At 45.2% G+C, this 19,342-nt stretch overlaps 1 pseudogene; it reads right to left on the bottom strand.

Annotated features, from left to right (window-relative positions):
- Nucleotides 1-4,283: 4,283 nt before the first annotated feature.
- On the bottom strand, nucleotides 4,284-16,576 carry LOC118843991 (annotated as a pseudogene).
- Between the last annotated feature and the right edge of the window lie 2,766 nt (nucleotides 16,577-19,342).

Genomic DNA, 19,342 nt, shown 5'->3' with positions numbered 1-19,342 from the left:
CGTTGCTTTCCTTAAGTGAAGCAGATCAAAAGGACCTGTGTTGGCAGCTTTCTGGGTGCTGGTTATTGGTGGATCTTACACCCCCACAGAAGCTGCTAGCTGGATTGTTGATACACCAAGGTATCCCACTGCCTTCAGGGCCATCACCAGTTGTCCTGATCTATATCTTGCTACTGGATGGTGGGAGATGGTGAAGCTGATGACTTTGTATAGTTCTGCCCCACTTAAATCCAATTCACTTGCAAGTCAGGACATCACCCTCTTCAGGTCTTTGGTCCTCTTACAGGAAGAAAAATGAACAATGGAGACCCAAGAGGCAGAAGGGGTTTGGGATGCCAGGTGGAGTGAGACCAGTCATAGCCTCAATGACCCATGAGTTAGAGCTCTCCCTCCAACTCATCCTCTCCCTAACATATGGACACATTAACTAGACAACAGCCTGACTTCTTGATCTAGGAGAGAGGGAAGCTAGGGAAGGTTGAGGAGGGGGAAGACTCCTGAATGGACCCACTAGGGAATGACCAGATGAAGCCTGAGGTTGGGAGACAAAATCCAGTCTGAGATAAAGCTCCCTGAGATAAAGCCCAGAACCAGGAGTTCTGGGGAAGGGGAGCAGGGGTGGGGTCTGGGAGGCAAGACAATCTAACAGCCTATGGAGGGAGATCAGGGATACTGGAGTGACAGAAGGGCTGCAGAGGGACACAGAGTCTGGAAAAGCAGGATGACTGTGTCCTGGGTTCTAACTAGGATCTGGGGAGGACTGTTGGGATCCTCTGGGAAAGCTTAGGCTTGTAATCCCTAAAGAGAAACTGAAGACAGGGAGCCACAGGCCTCGGATTTGACAGTGAACCAGCCCCAGAACCCCGGGCACACATAAGGAGGACCAGGACAGAGTTTTGGTAACTGTGTCCAAGGTGGAGTCATCAGGGCAGGGACAACTGGGGGTTCCTTACAGGTGCCATAGATGGAGAGACAGGACATGTGGGTTGTAATGGGAAGGCTGAAAATAAGAATTCTGGGTCCCTACTGGCAAGACTAATGTTGGGGAAAGTGTGACCCAATAGTCCATCTGGGGAGGGTGACCCAGACATTTGTAAATGATCTGGAGTCTGGAAAAGAGTTAGGGGCAGGGAATTCCAATAGAAGTCAGGCCATGAGAGAGGCATGGTCCTGGTGGAGCTGGAGGACACTTACCACAAGGTCAGATGAAGACAATGAGACCCAGTGGCAAAGGCAGCCAGCAGAGGCCTAGAACTTGTAGGACCCTGGCTTAGTCATAGCTGGGACCTGTACCCACAGAGCTGGCTTCTGGAAGGCTGAGAGATCCCAAGTCTAGGGAAGAAAGCAGAAGGATCTGATCTCCAGGGAAGGCAGAGTGACCTCAGCTCCTGCTTCCAGCCAGCACACTTTGGGAGGCTTCTACTCCTAAGAAGCCCCCCAGTGACCAGCCTCAGAGGCCCCCAGGATGTGAGCCCTTTCCTCCAATCTCATCCTAGGTCAGGACCCCAGGACCCAGTGTGCCTCTCCTTCACAAGCCCTGCCTTCCAAGGACTGGGAGCTTGTTGTTCAGTAGCTTTGGCCTTGTCCGATCCTTCCTGACCCCATTTGGGGTTGTCTTGGCAAGGACACTGGAATGATTTGCATTTCCTTCTCCAGCTCATTTTATAAATAAGAAAGCTGAGGCAAACAAGGTTGGGTGACTTGGCCAGGGTCACTCAGCTAGGAAGTACCTGAGGTCCCATCTGAACTCTGCAAGAGTTTTAGGCCCAGGACTCTCTCCACTAGGCCACCCAGCTGCCCACTAGGAGCTTAACAGGCCAATTAAATAATGGACTCAAAAGGAAGACATTGTTTTCTTGGATTTATTGCAAACACTAAAGGCCATTCATCACATTAATACTGTAAACTCTTTTTTAAAAAATTCACCTCTCTCTACCTTTTTCTACCTAAGGGACTTACCTGATCACACCCCAATCTCTGGGCCAGTCCCAGACCTCAGGAGGTGAAAATCTACATCTAAATCTATATCTGCGTGTGCACGTGTGTTTGTGTGTGCGTTTGTGAGTGCGTGTGCTCGTGTGTTGGTTTCTGTGTACATGTGTGTTTCCACGTGCCTTATTCAGAATGTCACTAACAAGAACCCTGAGAATTCTGGCAGCAGAATCAAATGAGCTAAAATGGACAAGGTGCCTGGCTCACAGCAGCTACTTATAACCAGCCCCACCCCCCTTTCCAGTCTTCTTACACCTCACTCCTCTCTTCCTCCTCCTCCTGCTCTCTGATCCAGGGTCACTGACCTCCTAGCTCATGTTTGACCAAGACCTGATCTCCTGACTTGGCCTTTCCAATGGCTGTCCCCCATGCTGGGAACGTTCTCTCCCTCTTGCTAGGGTGTCTTTAGCCCCATCTCTCTTGTTTTCCAGGTATGTACCTGTTCATGGAGGACTAGCCCCTCTGGTGGGAGGCCTGGCTGAGCCCTTTTCACACTCCTTGGGTGTCCACCTCTCACCCAACTCTCCCCTGTGGCCCCAAGAAGCTGTAGCATGCCCAGCAGCCACCCTTGCTAATCTGCCTCTGGCTAAGCCATCTTGAGGATTACTGAAAGGCCACAAACACATGGGTGAGGGAGGGGGTGCCACCCCCAAGCACAAGAACTATGCCCTCCCACCCAGGAATGGGCAGATGAGAACAATTTCTTCCAAAAGCCATGAAGGTGGCTGAAGCAGGCTCTGTGGAGGGCTTCAAGCGCGGGCAGACATGGAAGATGCCAAGGTCATCCACTGCATCCCCAGGCCAAGCTGCCTAGAGACCCCAAGTCTGAGCCATGGTTGGGGGACAGATGTTTTCTGCTTCTCCCCCTCCCTTCTCTTCCTCATTCTACTTCCCTTCCCACACCCATTCCCAGGCTGAGAGCTCTGCCCTCTCCCACTGTTACTCCACATTCTTCAGAGTATGTCTCTGTGCCTTCTTAAAATTTGATTGCTGCCCCATTTCAGGCTTTCCCAGTGAGGAGGCAGAAATGATCTCGACTTAATGAGAAGTTTCCTGACTCTCAACTGCAGTGGCCTGGATGGACTCTGAACTACAAGCATTCAGGTGCCTGTGGGAGAACACAACATTTCCCTCAACTGCTCCAGTTCTAATATCCTTCATCAAACAAATCTGATTTCTTCTCTTCACCAAAGATTGTTCCCCAGTTGACAAAAGATTGGCACAAAGTCTTTTCCTTGTTATGAAAACATCCAGATGTATTCTCGCATAGTTTCTGCACTTTATCTGACAATTGCCTCCTTTTCTGGTTGTGCGACCTTGAAGGTCGGCATGAATTATTTTCCTTATCTCATCTTTCTGTTATATTCAGACAAAATTTCATCTTCACCTGTGACCTCCATGTTCTAGAGTAAGGTACATTCCACTAAGCATATTCATGAGGTTTCGTTTCATTATAAATCCTCTGATGAGAGGATAAGAGATGATCTCTGGTTGCAAGCCTTCCCATAGGGAGTTCATACACGGCTTGTACCCTGAGTGAATTTTCTGCTATGAATCTCTGTACTCCATTTTCATGCCTTTCCTCATTCAGGTCAGTTAGAAGAGTCCTATGTCTCACATGAATTCTCTGAAGGTACACAAGGATTGACTTTAGCCTGAAGTTCTACCACAATGATCACATTCATAAGGTTTCTCTCCAGTGTGGATGCTCTGATGCCAGTTGAGATGGTTCCTCTGTTTAAAAGCCTTTCTGCACTGGGTACATTCATAAGGTTTCTCTTCATTGTAGACTCTTTTATGTCCATTGAGAGAGGACTTTTGTGTAAAAGCCTTTCCATATTGGGTATATTTATAAGGTTTCTCTCCACTGTGGATGCTCTGATGTCAGTTAACATGGTTCCTCTGTTGAAAGGCCTTGGGGCACTGGGTATACTCATAAGGTCTCCCTCAAGTGTGGATTCTCTGATGTTCAGTAAAAGAGAACTTCTGTTTAAAAGCCTTCTACACTGGGTACACTCCTAAGGTTTCTCTCCAGTATGGATTCTCGGATGTACAATAAGAGGGACCTTCCGTGTAAAAGTCTTTCCACACTGAGTACATTCAAAAGGTTTCTCACCAGTGTGGAGTCTCTGATGAGCAATAACAAACACCAACTCTCTGTGTAAAACCATTTCCACATTGATTACATTTCTAAGGTTTCTCTCCAGTGTGAATCCTCCCATGATTCACAAGGCAATTCTTAAATGCAACAGGCTTTCCACATTGGTTACATACATAAGGCTTCTCTCCAGTGTAGATTGCTCTATGTTAAACAAGACTGCACTTACATGTAAAAGTCTTTCTGCATTGACTACATTCTTACGGTTTCTCTCCAGTGTGAATTCTTTCATGTGTAACAAGACCACATTTCCATGTAAAAGTCTTTCCTCATTAATTACATTCATAAGGTTTCTCTCCAGTGTGGATTCTCTGATGTGTAGTAAGACTGTCCCTGCATTGAAAAGCTTGTCCACATTGTATTACATTCATAAGGTTTCTCTCCAGTGTGGATTCTTCTATGTTTAACAAGACTAATTTTCCATGCAAAAGTCTTTCCACATTGATTACATTCATAAGGTTTCTCTCCAGTGTGGATTCTCTGATGTGTAATAAGGCTTGCCCTGTGTCGAAGAGTTTTTCCACATTGACTACATTCATAAGGTTTCTCTCCAGCATGTGTTCTCTGATGTCTAATAAGAGAAGCCTTCACTCTAAAAGTTTTTCCACATTGATTACATTCATAAGGTTTCTCTCCAGCATGTGTTCTATGATGACTAATAAGAGAAGACTTCACTGTAAAACTCTTTCCACATTGATTACATTCATAAGGTTTCTCTCCAGTATGGAATTTTCTATGTCTACCCAGATCCCGCTTATCAATAAAAGTCTTTCCACATTGATTACATTCATAAGGTTTCTCTCCAGTATGGAATTTTCTATGTCTACCCAGATCCCGCTTATCAATAAAAGTCTTTCCACATTGATTACATTCATAAGGTTTTTCTCCAGTGTGGATTTTTCTATGTCTACCCAGATTCCGCTTATCATTAAAAGTCTTTCCACATTGATTACATTCATAAGGTTTCTCTCCAGTGTGGATTCTTCTATGTTTAACAAGACTAATTTTTCATGCAAAAGTCTTTCCACATTGATTACATTCATAAGGTTTCTCTCCAGTGTGGATTCTCTGATGTGTAATAAGGCTTGCCCTGTGTCGAAGAGTTTTTCCACATTGACTACATTCATAAGGTTTCTCTCCAGTGTGGATTCTCTGATGTGTAATAAGACTTTCCCTGTGTCGAAGAGTTTTTCCACATTGATTACATTCATAAGGTTTCTCTCCATTATGGAATTTTCTATGTCTACCCAGATTCCGCTTATCATTAAAAGTCTTTCCACATTGATTACATTCATAAGGTTTCTCTCCAGTGTGGATTCTCTGATGTGTAATAAGACTTTCCCTGCATTGAAAGGCTTTTCTGCATTGATTACATTCATAAGGTCTCTCTCCAGTGTGGATTCTTCGATATCTGGCCAGATTCCGCTTATCAGTAAAAGTCTTTCCACATTGATTACATTCATAAGGTTTCTCTCCAGCATGTGTTCTCTGATGTCTAATAAGAGAAGACTTCACTCTAAAAGTCTTTCCACATTGATTACATTCATAAGGTTTCTCTCCAGTGTGGATTCTCTGATGTATAATAAGAGAAGCTTTCACTCTAAAACTCTTTCCACATTGACTACATTCATAAGGTTTCTCTCCACTGTGGATTGTTCTATGTCTACCCAGATTCCGCTTATTAGTAAAAGTCTTTCCACATTGATTACATTCATAAGGTTTCTCTCCAGCATGTGTTCTCTGATGTCTAATAAGAGAAGACTTCACTCTAAAAGTCTTTCCACATTGATTACATTCATAAGGTTTCTCTCCAGTGTGGATTCTCTGATGTGTAATAAGAGAAGTTTTCACTCTAAAACTCTTTCCACATTGACTACATTCATAAGGTTTCTCTCCACTGTGGATTGTTCTATGTCTACCCAGATTCCGCTTATCAGTAAAAGTCTTTCCACATTGATTACATTCATAAGATTTCTCTGCCGTGTGTGTTCTCTGATGTGCAATAAGACATCCCTTCTCTCTAAAAGCCTTCTCACATTGATTACAGTCATACGGTTTCTCTCCAGTTTGGATACTCTCAGGTGTTTTGCAGACTTCTCTCCAATTGAAGGCAAAGGGACTATCACTCATGAATCCTTGCTTGGGAGTTTCTGCCACAGAAAGGCTTAGTTCTATAGCAGCTTCCTTCATTTCCAGGCTCATCGCTCCATCTTAAAAAAAAAAAAAAACAACACTAAAACAAATAGACACTATACAAACAAACATATGAAGGTCTAGGAAAGAGCTCATAGAAGAAAACCTAATCCCCTTTACTACTCTCAGGAGAATTCCATGCCCCCAAATTCCAAACAATGACTTTTTTTTTGGATCATATATTTATCCCTGGAAGGAAGGTGAAAGGTCATGGAGTCCAAACCCCTCCTATTACTGTTGGAGAAACTGAGACTCAGTGGTACAGTGACTGACCCATGAAGCTGCTGCTGAGAAATATCTGAAAAAGAATTCCAAGTCAGGCCTTCCTACCCCGAGATCTAGCACTTGCCTCACCACAAGAACAAAGAGTGGCCTCTTGTAATCCCACCTCTCATATATCTGCCTTCACTCACTCACCTGGACAGCAGCTCCTCAGGCCTTCTTGCTCCAGCATCCATGGGCCTTCCCTTTGCTCAAAGGAAGAGATCATGTCTTCTCTGGGAACTGGCAGCCCTGGGCATGGGGAGTCAGATAGAGATGAGCATGGAGACAAACTTGGCCTTTAGTTCTCTTTAGGGAAAGGTGTTCAGACCCAGAGCTGCTCCACTGTGAGATTTACACACATGAGCCTGTTCTCACCCATTGGTGATTACAATGCAGGTAACCCAAAGCAGGGTGTGCCCCATTATCCTTTTGTACAACCTGCTGTGAGAAAGAGCCAAACCTCTGCCCCCCATCCTGTCGAGTCCCATTCTCATAGAAACTCCTAAATCCAATGCAGGTTACAAAGGCTTATTATGCAAGACCAGCCTCAAGCGCCAGAAGGAGGATCCTTGACCACCCACCTTCTGCACTGTACCCCTCCCCTGTTCCTCACTCCCTGAAACCTGTAGAAACCTTGTGTACTGCTCATTTGGGGCATTTTTGCCTCTTCAGGTGAGAGTCTCCTGTTGGCAAACTCAAGAAACCCTAGTCGGTCCAAATTCTATTTCTAGGCCAGTCTCTTATTCCTGGCAATGCCAGGGTCATGTAAACAAGGACGCCAGGGTGGTTCCCAGGCCTCCTGGAGTATAGTCTGATACCATTTCTTTTGTAAGCTTTGGGAGAAGATCAGGGAACCAGGATGGGGTCAGAAAATCTGGTCTTGGTGCACCTTCTTCATAGAAGGATGGACTCATTGCACACTTTCCATTCTCTAGAAATTAGAGGCAGCTGATGGTGCTGTGGAGACAGCCCTGGGCCTAGAGTGAGGCATGCCAGGGTCTGAATCCAGCCTCAGACAGTTACTTGGCTGTGTGCCACAGGACAACTCACATAAACTCCATGTGCCTCAGTTTCCACAACTGTCAAATGGGGAGAATAGTATCACCCAATTGTGAGGATAAAGTGACATAATATTGTAAAGAAAGCCCCAGGCCCAGCACCTGGCAAATACTAAGTGAGAATAAATGCTTCTTCTCTTCCCTTCCTTTCCTACCATCTGTGCTGGAATTTCAGGGCAATGGGAAGGAAGATTAAAGACGAACTCACTATACGAGGGACAAGTAGAAATTGGGAGCTACAAAGTGATGCTGTTAAAAAGAAGAATATTCCAGATCCCAGACCCATCCCAGAGAGGACAGGCTTGTAAGGAAAAGCCTCCTGAGCAGCTTTCAGAGCCTTGGCAGACAGATTTCATGGCCAGGTGGGGGTTAGGCCAAATCACCCCTGACATTTCTGAGATTCTTCCATACTAATTTGAAGCTGCCTAGAAGAGGTGAGAGACAGCTTCAGGAGCAACAAGGAAACCCTCAGCTTCCTGTCACACAATGCACAGACTTTCTATAGAAAACTCCAGGCAGCAGGACAGGAGATTAACATTTTTCTCTCTCTAATAACTGATCAGTGCTCCAAACCCTGCTCACTAGGGGATGAAGATATTCCTTTGACTGCAGACTCAGCATTACTAGAGGACGTGGCCTTACCCAGGGAGAGCAGGTTCCGGGCATTCTCCAGCATGACCCCCTTGTACAACTCCTTCTGAGGATGGTCCAAGAGGCCCCACTCCTCCTGGGTGAAGTCCACAGCCACGTCCTTGAATGTCACCAGCCCCTAAATCATTAAAAGTCATGGAATGTAGAGCTTTAGGACACTTCACATTTAAATAATCCAACCCTCATTAAATTTACAGAACAAAACTGAAGCCCAGAGAAGGGATTTGCTGAAAAGTCAGACCTTTTATGAGAATCAGAGTCAACTTCTAAAACCACAGTCTTTAAGAGCCCAACTGAGTTTTGAGAAAAGCATTTTCCATGATCAGTTAGAATAAAACTGAGGAATATTTTCTTCTGAAATGCATCTTCCTGTGGAATCAGGGAGAGAGTTTGTGTTTGATCAGTGAAGAAGGTGGATGTGTGGGGGAACATGAGAGAGGGTGATGGGTAATATCCCCTCATCAGAAATGACATAAATGATTTATTATTTTTTTAAAACACTATTTTTTTAATCTCTTATATGCATATCCATGGTAAACTGTAGAATTTATTTCATTTCATGTTGAATGGAGATGTAGGATGATTTACTTAAATCCAAATGACACAGAGACCAAAGCAGAGAACTTGTGGATCAGAGGAAGGGAAACCCCAGGCCAAATTAATATATTATATGTATATACATATGACTATCAACACACATGCACATGAATGTATGACAACATTTTATATAACAAATAAACCTCATATGTACAAAATAATTTCCATTTTATCTCTTCCACAAGAATGTGAGCTCCTTAGCATGAGGAACAGGATTCCCCCCCGCTTTTTTTTAATTTATTTAAAATTCAGGGAACAGAAAAAGCAAGTAAGAGTACAATAAAAAAGATGATTGCTCATGAAACTGCAAATCTCCCTTGTATGACTTGGTATTCCTTGAAATGTACAAAAATTATCGTGGAAAATTCTTTTCTTTCTCCCTGCCCTTACCCCAACCCTAGAGATGGCTACAATGTGAATGCACACACACACACACACACACATATATAATTTATATGTCTTGGTGTATATGCAAACACACAAACATATATACATGGAACATTATTCCATACATACCACTGTGTGTCAGTTCTTTCTCTGGATACAGATAGCATCACTCTTTACATGCCCTTTACTTTTCATTTGTGTCCTTAGAATAGTCAAAATGACTCATGTGCTCAAACCCTTCTGAACACAATATTGCTGTCACTGTATACAATGTTCTCTTGGTTCTGCTCACTTTGCTCTTAGACACTTTGTGCAAGTCTTTCCAGGCCGTTCTAAGACCACTGAGCTCATCCTTTCTTACAGCACAATAGCATTCCATCACAACCACACACCACAACCCATTCAGCCCAAATGATGGGGATCCCTGCACTTTCCAGTTCTTTCTCACCAATAAGCAAGTTGCTGTCAACATCTGAATCACATTCAAAGTCACAATTGCTATCTGTGAATTTCTTTCCATCCCATTTTTACTCATGATTTTCTTTTCTGCCCCCTCTTCTTACCCTATTGCTTTTACTTTATCTTCTCCCCCCACCTTCCTACCCCTCAATTCACCCCAACCTCCAAGAGTCACCCATTTCCCTTCCCCCAATTTCAGCCCACAAGGTTTCCAAAAGTCCCCCCCTCTCCCTGACCCTCCTAAATCCCAGTCCACACACCCCTCTGAATAGTCCCTCCCTCATCCTGTTCCCCAATTTTCTCACCTCTCTACATGTTCAGAAGACTTGTACACCCTTTCCCATATACATGAGGCTTCTTTTTCAACCCAGATGAGAGAAAGGTTCCAACCTTAGCAGCCCTCCACCCCTACTTGCTTCCTCTCTATAAGGTCTTTTTTCACTCTCCCTTTCTCCAATATCATTTTTCCGTTTTGACTTTCCCTATACAGGTTTGTTTTTTTATTATCATCCCATCATACAGAACTCAGCCACCACCTGTCTTTCAAACTACCTCAGGAATGATGACAGTTAAAAGAATACTGATAACTTTTTCATATATAAATGATACTAAAACAGTTTGACCTTCATGGGGGCCTAATAATCAGGCTTTAATGATTTCCAGATATTTCTTCTGAATATTTCATATAGAATTTTCCAATGAGTTTTGCTCTTCTTGTTCCAAACCTGACAGTCTCTCAATTCATCAAACAGTCATTTTTTTCCCATTCAGGATCATACTCACTTTGCTGGGTAAGTTATTCTTGAGTGCAACCATAGCTCCTTTGTTCTTTGAAATCTAATGTCTCCAAGCCTTCAGTCTTGGAGAGTGGAATCTGCCAGTTCTTGGGAAATCCTAACTAGATTTCCACTTTATTGAAATGCTTTCTTTTTCTTGTTGTTTACAAGATTTTCTCCTTACCCTGGGAGTTTTGAAACTTGGCTATGACATTCATGTAGGTTTTCCTCTTGGCATCTCTTTCAGGTGGTGAACAGTAGAAGTTTTTCTATTCTGCTTTCCCTCTTGTTCTAGAACTGAAAGGGCACTTTTCCTTAATAATTTCTAATTAATAAGTGATATGTTCTAAAGAAAATTCAGTGAAAAGTCTGTATGAAGCTGGTAGTTGCATGGCATTCTGGGGGAAAGCATTTAATGTGATCACTTGAGAGAGAACAAAGTTAAAGAAAAGATCTAGTTTGGTTCCTGAATGGCTGAAATAAAGTCTGATCTGGAAGAGGATTCTAAAGACCTATTCACTGGAACAGACAGTGTTGTTACACTGAGGGCTGCAGGTTGCTCCACAGATGATGTGTCATAGCCAAGACAGCTCATGCCTTTCCTTTCTGAGTGCTTTCATTTGTCTATGATGTGCATTCCTTAATTATAAAATTAATTACCTAGAAATAAAAGTAACTATGATGGAGAAGGGCAAGCTAGGTGGCAGAGTGGACAGAGCACTGGGCTTGGCATCAGGAATATACCATCTTCATAAGTTCAAATCTGGCCCCAGAAATTACTAGCTGTGTGACCCTGGACAAGTCACTGAACCCTGCTTGCCTCACTTTCCTCATTTCCAAAATGAACTGGAGAAGGAAAAGGCAAACCACTCCAGTATCTTTGTCAAGAAAAATCCCAAACACTTTATAAAGTCGTGAACACGAGTGAACAAGAATGATGGAGTAGGGTGGGGGGGCGGAGGTTCCTTCATTGGTTAAAAATAAAAGCAATATTCAATTAACCTGGGATTTGCTTGAGCTGTTTCATCAGAAAATTCACCCAGGGAGAATTACAGAAACTTGGTAGAACAAGAGTCAAGAGGAGGAGTAAGAGGCCTACTAATGGGCCATATAAAGGAGAGGCTGGCCAGGTTTGAGAATATGAGAGAAACGATTCATTGAGGACCCCTACTCAAACAGCATTAGTCAGTTCATTAGGATTTTATAAGGGGTAATGATTGTTGTAATGCTTTTAGTATATTCATCTAGTCAGTCCCCAAATACCAGGTCTAAGAATAAGCAGTGTATTAATGCATACTTTGTACAAGTCACAGAGGCATATGGATTCCAACAGAAGGGCCCCAGAATAGGCCTCCAACTTAAATGAGGTAATAGGGAAACAGGAGTGTGTGGTTGTGTGAGAGTTTTTGTGTGTGTGTGTGTGTGCATATGTGTGTGTGCATGTGTGTGTGTGTGTGTGTGTGTTTGTGTGTGTGTGTGTGTGTGAATGTCTGGGGTAAAAATCACAAGCTCTATTTGTGATACATTATATTTCAGATGTCTATTGGTCACGCAGTTTGAGATATCTCTTAGGAAATTACACATCCAAGACTGCAGGTCAGCAGAGAGACTGAGGCAGGAAGGGTCCATATGAGAAACATTAGCACTGAGATAGTGATGGCACAGGTGGGAGCTGATGAAATCACCAAGGAAAGTAGTATAGAGGGAAAAGGGAAGAGGACCAAGGACACCTATGGTCAGAGGGTTTGATCTCAGGAAGATGCAGAAAAGACAGACAAGTAGTCAGACAGGTCAGAGGAAAACCAGGAGAGAGTGGGGTCCTAAAAGCCTAGAGGAAAGAGAGTATCATGGAGGAGTGATCACCAGGGTCAGAGGCTGGAGAGAGGTCAAGGAGAATGAGGATGGAGGTCACCTCTGTGGTCTCAAAAAGAGAAGAGCACAGAAGAGTAGGTGAGGGGGAGGGGCCTTTGAAGGTGAGAGAGGGAAAGGTGTGTCACACCTGGGCAAGAGGGGAGCATAGTCAATCGTAGGCTGCACCAGTCCAGACTGGGCCCCAGAAAGAAATCAGCGGTGGCTGAGGCAGCTGGTGGCCCTATCAGCCCACACATGGTAAAGGGTCACATAACTGGTTAGAAGGAGATTACAGGGTCTCTGTTCTGGCACTGGGGGCACTGGTGCTTTGACCGTACTAGGATCTGGGTCCCATTCCTGGATAGCAAACCCAGTGTGAGGAGGAGCACACAAGAGCTTGGAACTGCTAGGGAGTGGGACCCCTCCTCATAGCTCCAGGGCAGAAAAGAATGCTTGTGGTCACTCACAGGCCAGGAGAGAAGTCAACACACCCCTCCTTAGCTCCTACCACCTTGGCAGAACTGCAAACTTACAGTGAGCCCTCCACCCTGAGAGCAGAGCCCCACTTTAGTAAAGAGTTTAAAGTCAAGGAATGGGCTGGAAAAATGAGCAAAGAACAGAAAAATTCAGACTATAGAAAGTTACTATGGTGACAAGAAAGATTAAAAACCACACTGGGAGGATGACATCTATGTCAAAACTCCTTACATCCAAAGCCTCAAAAACTAAGTGGAACAAGACATGGAAGAGCTGAACAAGGATTTTAAAAAACCATTACGAGAAGTAGAGAAGAAATTGGGAAAAGAAATGAGAGGGATGCAAGAAAATCATAAAAGAGAGTCAAAGGCGTAGCAAAGGAGGCACCAAAAATGCTGAAGAAAAGCACTTCTTGAAATGTAGAATTGGCCAAATGGAAGAGGGGGCACAAAATTTCAGTGAAGAAAATAATTCCTTGAAAGATAGAATCAAGCAAGATGAAGCTACTGACTGTAGGAAACAGGAGGAAACAGTCGAACAAAATGGAAAAAACAAAGGAAGGCAATGGGAAAGGCCTTTCCAAGGGTACTCTCCCATGACTGGAACATTCTCAATCCTAACTCTAACCAGACCCTAAATGCCTGCTCTGGGCTTCCTGCAAGTCTCAGCTAAAATTTCACTTTGTGAAAAAATTATTTTCCTGGCCCCCAAAATTGGTAGAGCTTTTCCTCTCAGAGTCAACACCATTTTATACTAGGCAAAGCTTGTTTGTGCAGTGCTGCTGAGTTGTTGGGGAAGCTAAGTGGCACTGTGGATAGAGTGCTGGCCCTGGTCTCAGGAGGACCTGAGCTTAATTCTTGACTCGGACACTGACTGTATGACTCTGGACAAGTCACTGAACCCTGCTTGCCTCAGTTTCTTCATCTGTAAAATAAGGTGGAGAAAGAAATGGCAAATAACTCCACAGGCCTTGCTAAGAATACTGTGCATGAGGACTTAGTGCTTCACATACCAAAGAGCCAGGGAATCAGTTTAAGGCAGAGGAGCAGAGAGCAGGGCAGTGTTGTTACTACCTGATTCAATTGCATGCCTGTTTTTGAAAAGAAATGCTCCAGGAGGACAACACTTAAGGCTTCACAGACCACCCTCTATGTCTGTGGCAATGGGCTCATTGGCTGATGTCTGTGCACAGACTGCACTCACCTGGGGCGGGGGGCTGCTGCTCCCAGGGGCCATTTCCTCTGGCTCCAGGCTCCCTGCTGGGGCCAGGCCTTGGTCCTCTGCAGACTGAGCTGGGGAGGGAGAAGGATCCCAGAGAGGGGAGAGGTCTTGCTCTTTTCTTCCCAGGCAGCAGGCTGGCCTACAGGGATTTACAGGGTGAGGCCCCACAGGAGTCACAAAGGCCCTGGCCCTGCCCTCAGGCGAGAGACTCCACCCTACAGAGGGAGGGAGGAAGCAGGGAGGGTCAGGCTGGAAATGAAGAAGGTCTGAACAGTAAGACCACTTCCTCCCCTTCTTATTCCTTCTCTTCCCTTCCTTCCCCTCTCCCCATTCTCCCACAGAGAGCCAAGAGACAGAGGGGGTTTGGGACCCCATTCCAAGCCTCAAGGACTCCTCAGTTTAGATCTCTTCCTCCAAATGGTCCTCTGCCCTCCCTACATCCCCTCTCCCTGACTCACATACACATTGTATAGACTACAGACTGACTCCTGGATCTACGAGGGAAGCTAAAGGTTGAGGAGGGAGAGGGCTCTTGAATGGAGCCACCAGGGAATGATCCGGGGAAGCTTGAGGGTGGGGGACAAAATCCAGTCTCGCATGAAGCCCCCTGGCAGGGGGCCTGAGGCAGGGGAGCAGGAGACCTGGGGAAGGGGAGGAAGGGTGAGGTCTGGGAGGCAAGACAATCTCACAAAGTTTATGGAGGAAGATCAGAGACACTGGAGCGACTGAAGGGCTGAGGGGGACACTGAGCCTGGGGAAGCAGGATGACTGTGCCCTGAGGTCTAAATAGGGGCTGGGGAGGATTGTTGGGACCTTCTGGGAGAACTTAGGCTTGGAATCCCTATAGGGAAAGTGGGGACAGGGAGCCACATGCCTGGGATCTGACAGGGAACCAGCCCCAGAACCCCAGGTGCAGATAAGGCAGACCAGGAGAGTGCTTTGGTAACTGTGTCCAAGCCTGGGTAGGCAGGTAGAAAGGTAAGATTCTGGGATCTCCAAAGGGGCTCGATCTGAAGACAAAACAAGGGAATTTCTAACCAGGAGGTTAGAGATTAGGGGACAGGGAGGCAGGAAACGTGTGGCCTCATAGGAAGGCTGAAATCAGGACTCCAGGAACCCTAGGGGCAAAGTCTGAAGTCTGGAAAAGTGTTATCCAGTGATAAATCTGGGGAAGGTGAGCCAGGAATTTAGGGAGTGATGGGGGTGTCTGGAAAAGATCTAGGGGCAGGGAGCTCATCCGGCAGCCAGGCTGTGGAGGAAGGTGTGCTCCTGGCAGACCTGGCGGACACTCATCATGTGGTCAATGGAGGAGAAGGAGACCGAATTGCCACGGCAGCCAGCAGAACCAGGAAATACGGCGGGGCTCTGGCTCAGACTTACCAGGGATCTGCAAGCACAGAGCTGGCGTCCACAAGGCACAGCGATCTCGGCTCCAAAGGAAGGCAGAGCGATCTCGGCTCCAAAGGAAGGCAGAGCGATCTCGGCTCCAAAGGAAGGCAGAGCGATCTCGGCTCAGGGGAAGGCAGAGTGAGCTTGGTTCAGAGGGAAGGCAGAGAGATCTCAGATCTAGGGGAAGAAAAGGGAGATTTGAGATGAAGGTAAAACAGAGCAGTCTCAGCTCAAAGACCTCCAGCTTTAGTACAGCCCACTCTGGGAGGGTTTTTCCTATTCCAATAGCACCAATCTGTCCGGCCCCCTGAGGTCTAGGAGGGCGGGCTCCTTTTCTCCACTCACACCAATGGTTAGGACTCAGAGACCCCACCCACCTCTCCCCCTACCATACCCCCCCCCCCCCCCCCCCCCCCCCCGCCCAATCCCTGCCCTACATCTCCTCACATGGAATGCCTTCTCCAGTGCTAGGATCCCCTCCTCTGCCTCCAAACTCCACCTGGGCCACCACCCGCCAGGCTACCCATCACTGAGAGTTCCTCTTCTCCAGTGTCTCCACCCCCTCCCCTCTTCCCTCCCTCCTAGACTCTCCCCGTCTTCCTCCTGAGCAGAAAGCCTGCCAGGGTAAAAGTGTAGCAGCAAACTAAGGCAATGATGGACCTCATGCTTTGAGGAGCAGAGCCACAAATAGGCCTTGGGAAAATTGGGATGCTATATACTGTTTGTAACTGTAAATCTAGATTGGATTGGACTGAGTTCTCCCCCGGTAACTGTGATGTTTGACCTTCTACAAGGAGACCAGATGTTAAGGCAAAATAGACTTAAAATTGGGCCTTATTAGGAGCTGTAAGAATAAAAGATGATTAGGTCAGACTGACTCGATCTTATTGGGGGTGAAGTCTGTTCAGGGAAGAGGAGTACGTGCTGTATGGGGGCTGCTGAGCCCTTTTCAGGGCTGCTCTCCATCTTTGGTGTCCACTTGGTCCACCTAACTCACCTGTGGCTCCAAGAAGCTGTAGCAAGTGCACTGGCCGCACCCCTGTAAACCATCTCAGCAGACGGGAGAAACCAGGTGGAGGTAAACTGAGGGGTCTCAAACCCATCAGTGACTTAGGGGCATGTCTACCCTAGCCACATGAAGACTTCCCCCGTGGAACGGGTGGATGAGAACAATTTGTTCCAATGGATATTAAGGTGGCTGACACAGGCTCTGTGGAGCCCTGAGAGCTTGGTTAGACATACAAGATGCCAAGGTCATCTACCAGTCATCTTGATTCCATGTAACATCTATGGAAGAAAGAGTGAGGCCTATGACCTTGTGTGGCTCAGCCTCACTTAAATCCAATTTGCAAGTGAGTCAAAAGACAACACCCACACCATTTTACCTTACTGTGGTGATAGGCAAGTGAGAAACCAGGAGGCCAGGATACACTGGGTGCTATAAGAAGGCACCTACACACACGTGACCCAGGATATCTGGTCATCTTTTCACTGGAATCAGCTGTGGAATTTGGCAGCCACCTGGGTGTCTGAGGAACCTTTTAAGGCCCTCACTCCTCACCTCCTGGTGTGATGAAGGGGCCAGAAAAGGTGCCCTAAAAATTGTCTGCTTACCCAACCTTGGCCTGATTACCGTAGCAGATAGGCATCCCACCCTTCAGTCAAAACATACAAAAAAAGGTACAAAAACTGCAAAGATGATTCCACTCACGTATCAGTGTGTGGAATTTTCACACACTTATGGACAACACAAATTTCAGTAGACCTGAAAGTTGAACAGCTCTTGTTTCAAGAGGATTCAGCAGATATCACAACCAAACAGCAGCCCTGAGCGAAATGAAGCTGGCAAAGGAAGGCCAGTTTGCAGAAGCTGGAGCTGGATATGGGGTTTTCTGAAAATAAGGGGGAAATTCAGTGAACAGGAGCACCGTGCAGCTGGTGTAGGTTTGCCATTGATACTAATCTAGTCAACAGGCTTGTATGCCCACCAAAGGAAATGAATGACAGGCTCCTGACAATGTAATTGCCACTTGCAGGAAAACATCAGGCCACCAGCATCAGTGCTTATGCTCCCACCATGATGAACCTGGAAGAGGTCAAAGAAAAATTTTTGGAAGGCCTGGAGACACTAATCATCAATATACCAAAAGAAGACAAGCTGATATAATTCTGGATGACTTTAATGCTAGAGTAAGCTGAGACTAATGGCAGAGAATCCTGGGGAGTAATGCTGGAAACAGCAACAGCAATGGTCACTTACCATTAAGACTTGTGCATCTCATGACCTTCCCAGCACCAAAACTTTCTTCCTTTTACCTAAACCCAATAAAACTTTGTGGATGCACCCTTGCAGCAAACATTGGCATCTTAGAGACTCTGTGATTGTAAGGAGAAGAGACAGACAAGATGTGAGACTGACAAAGGTGACGTGTGGCACAGAGTGCTGGACCGATCATAGACTGATCCTCTCCAAACTACATATTTGCCTCCAACAAAAGCATCGATCCCAGGGCAAAATGACTAGCAGAAGACTTATTGTCAACAGATTAGAGCTCTTCTCTGAGCAGGACCAGTTTGGTGGGAAAGTTGAGCAAACACAGAGTTGGTAGCAATTGAACAGAATAGGAGTGGGAAGCTTTCAGAGAAGTGGTGCACAGCACTCCATTTACTCATGTGGATCAGAACAGGAACAAACATCAAGACCGGTTTGATGAAAATGATGGGGAAATTCAGAAGCTGCTAAATGAAAAACAAGATCTCCACAGGCGTTCCCAGAAGGGTACTTCATCCATCTCTAAGAATGCAACATTTGACTCCATCAAAGCAAAGTAAAAGTGGAGCTCAGAGAGATGCAGGATTCTTGGCTCATTCATAAGGCACAGGAAATTCAGTTTGGCACTTACAGTAACAATATACAATGCTTTCATGATGCCCTGAAGGCTCTTTGTAGCCAAAAGATATATGCTGCAGCTCACCTATTCACTGCCATCTTAATTACTGATAGAGACAGGATCCTGGAGAGATGGGCCAAATGTTTCCATAGTGTTCTCAGGAGACTTTCATCAATCAGAGGTATCAGTCCTTCTTGAACACATTTTACACCTTTAGGGTGTATGAATCAGAGAATGATAATCTAGGTAAAACAGAAAGAGGAGATGGACAATGAAAAGAGAGAGAGAAATCCGATGTTGGAATGGGAAAGAAAAAGGGATGGAATTCAAAAGCTACTGAACAGGACGAGTTGAATGGGAAGAGAAAAAGAGAAATCTATATGAGAAACTGAGAGGGAAAATGAGAAGTAAGAAATGTAGAATGAGATGAAAGCGGGAGAAAGAAGCACATTTCTGGAGAAACTAGAATTAAAAGATATGGCATCTTCTAAATGGGACCACAAAGGAATATGCCTATTTCTTTGCAACACATGAAACTTCTGTGAAAACCACCAGGGCACAGAGATACTGCAAACAAATATAAAAAGGCAGAAAAAATCAACATATCCTTTCATTCCATAATGAAATAACAATGATAATTAGTTCAGGGACCACAAGCAAAAAACATACAAACCCAAATGGTAGAATGGGAAAGTGGCAAATGTTAGAGAAAAGTGGAAAAATTGGGACACAAATACATTGTTGGTGGAATTGTAAAATGATGCAAACATTTCGGAGAGCCATCTGGAATTATGTGGGCATAGCAATACTTGGTCTATTTGTAAACATGATTAAGGAAAAAGGAAAAGAGTATACATGTTCTAAAATGTTTATAGGAACTCTCTTTGTGCGGGCAAAGAACTGAAAACTTCAGAGATGCCCATCAATTTGGGAATGACTGAAGAAATTGTGGTATATGATTGTGATGGAACACTACTA

Source organism: Trichosurus vulpecula, chromosome 1 (genome assembly GCF_011100635.1).
Source record: "Trichosurus vulpecula isolate mTriVul1 chromosome 1, mTriVul1.pri, whole genome shotgun sequence".
Lineage (NCBI taxonomy): Eukaryota > Metazoa > Chordata > Mammalia > Diprotodontia > Phalangeridae > Trichosurus > Trichosurus vulpecula.
The sequence above is the reverse complement of the archived record's forward strand: the minus strand, read 5'-3'. Positions and strand labels throughout refer to the sequence as shown.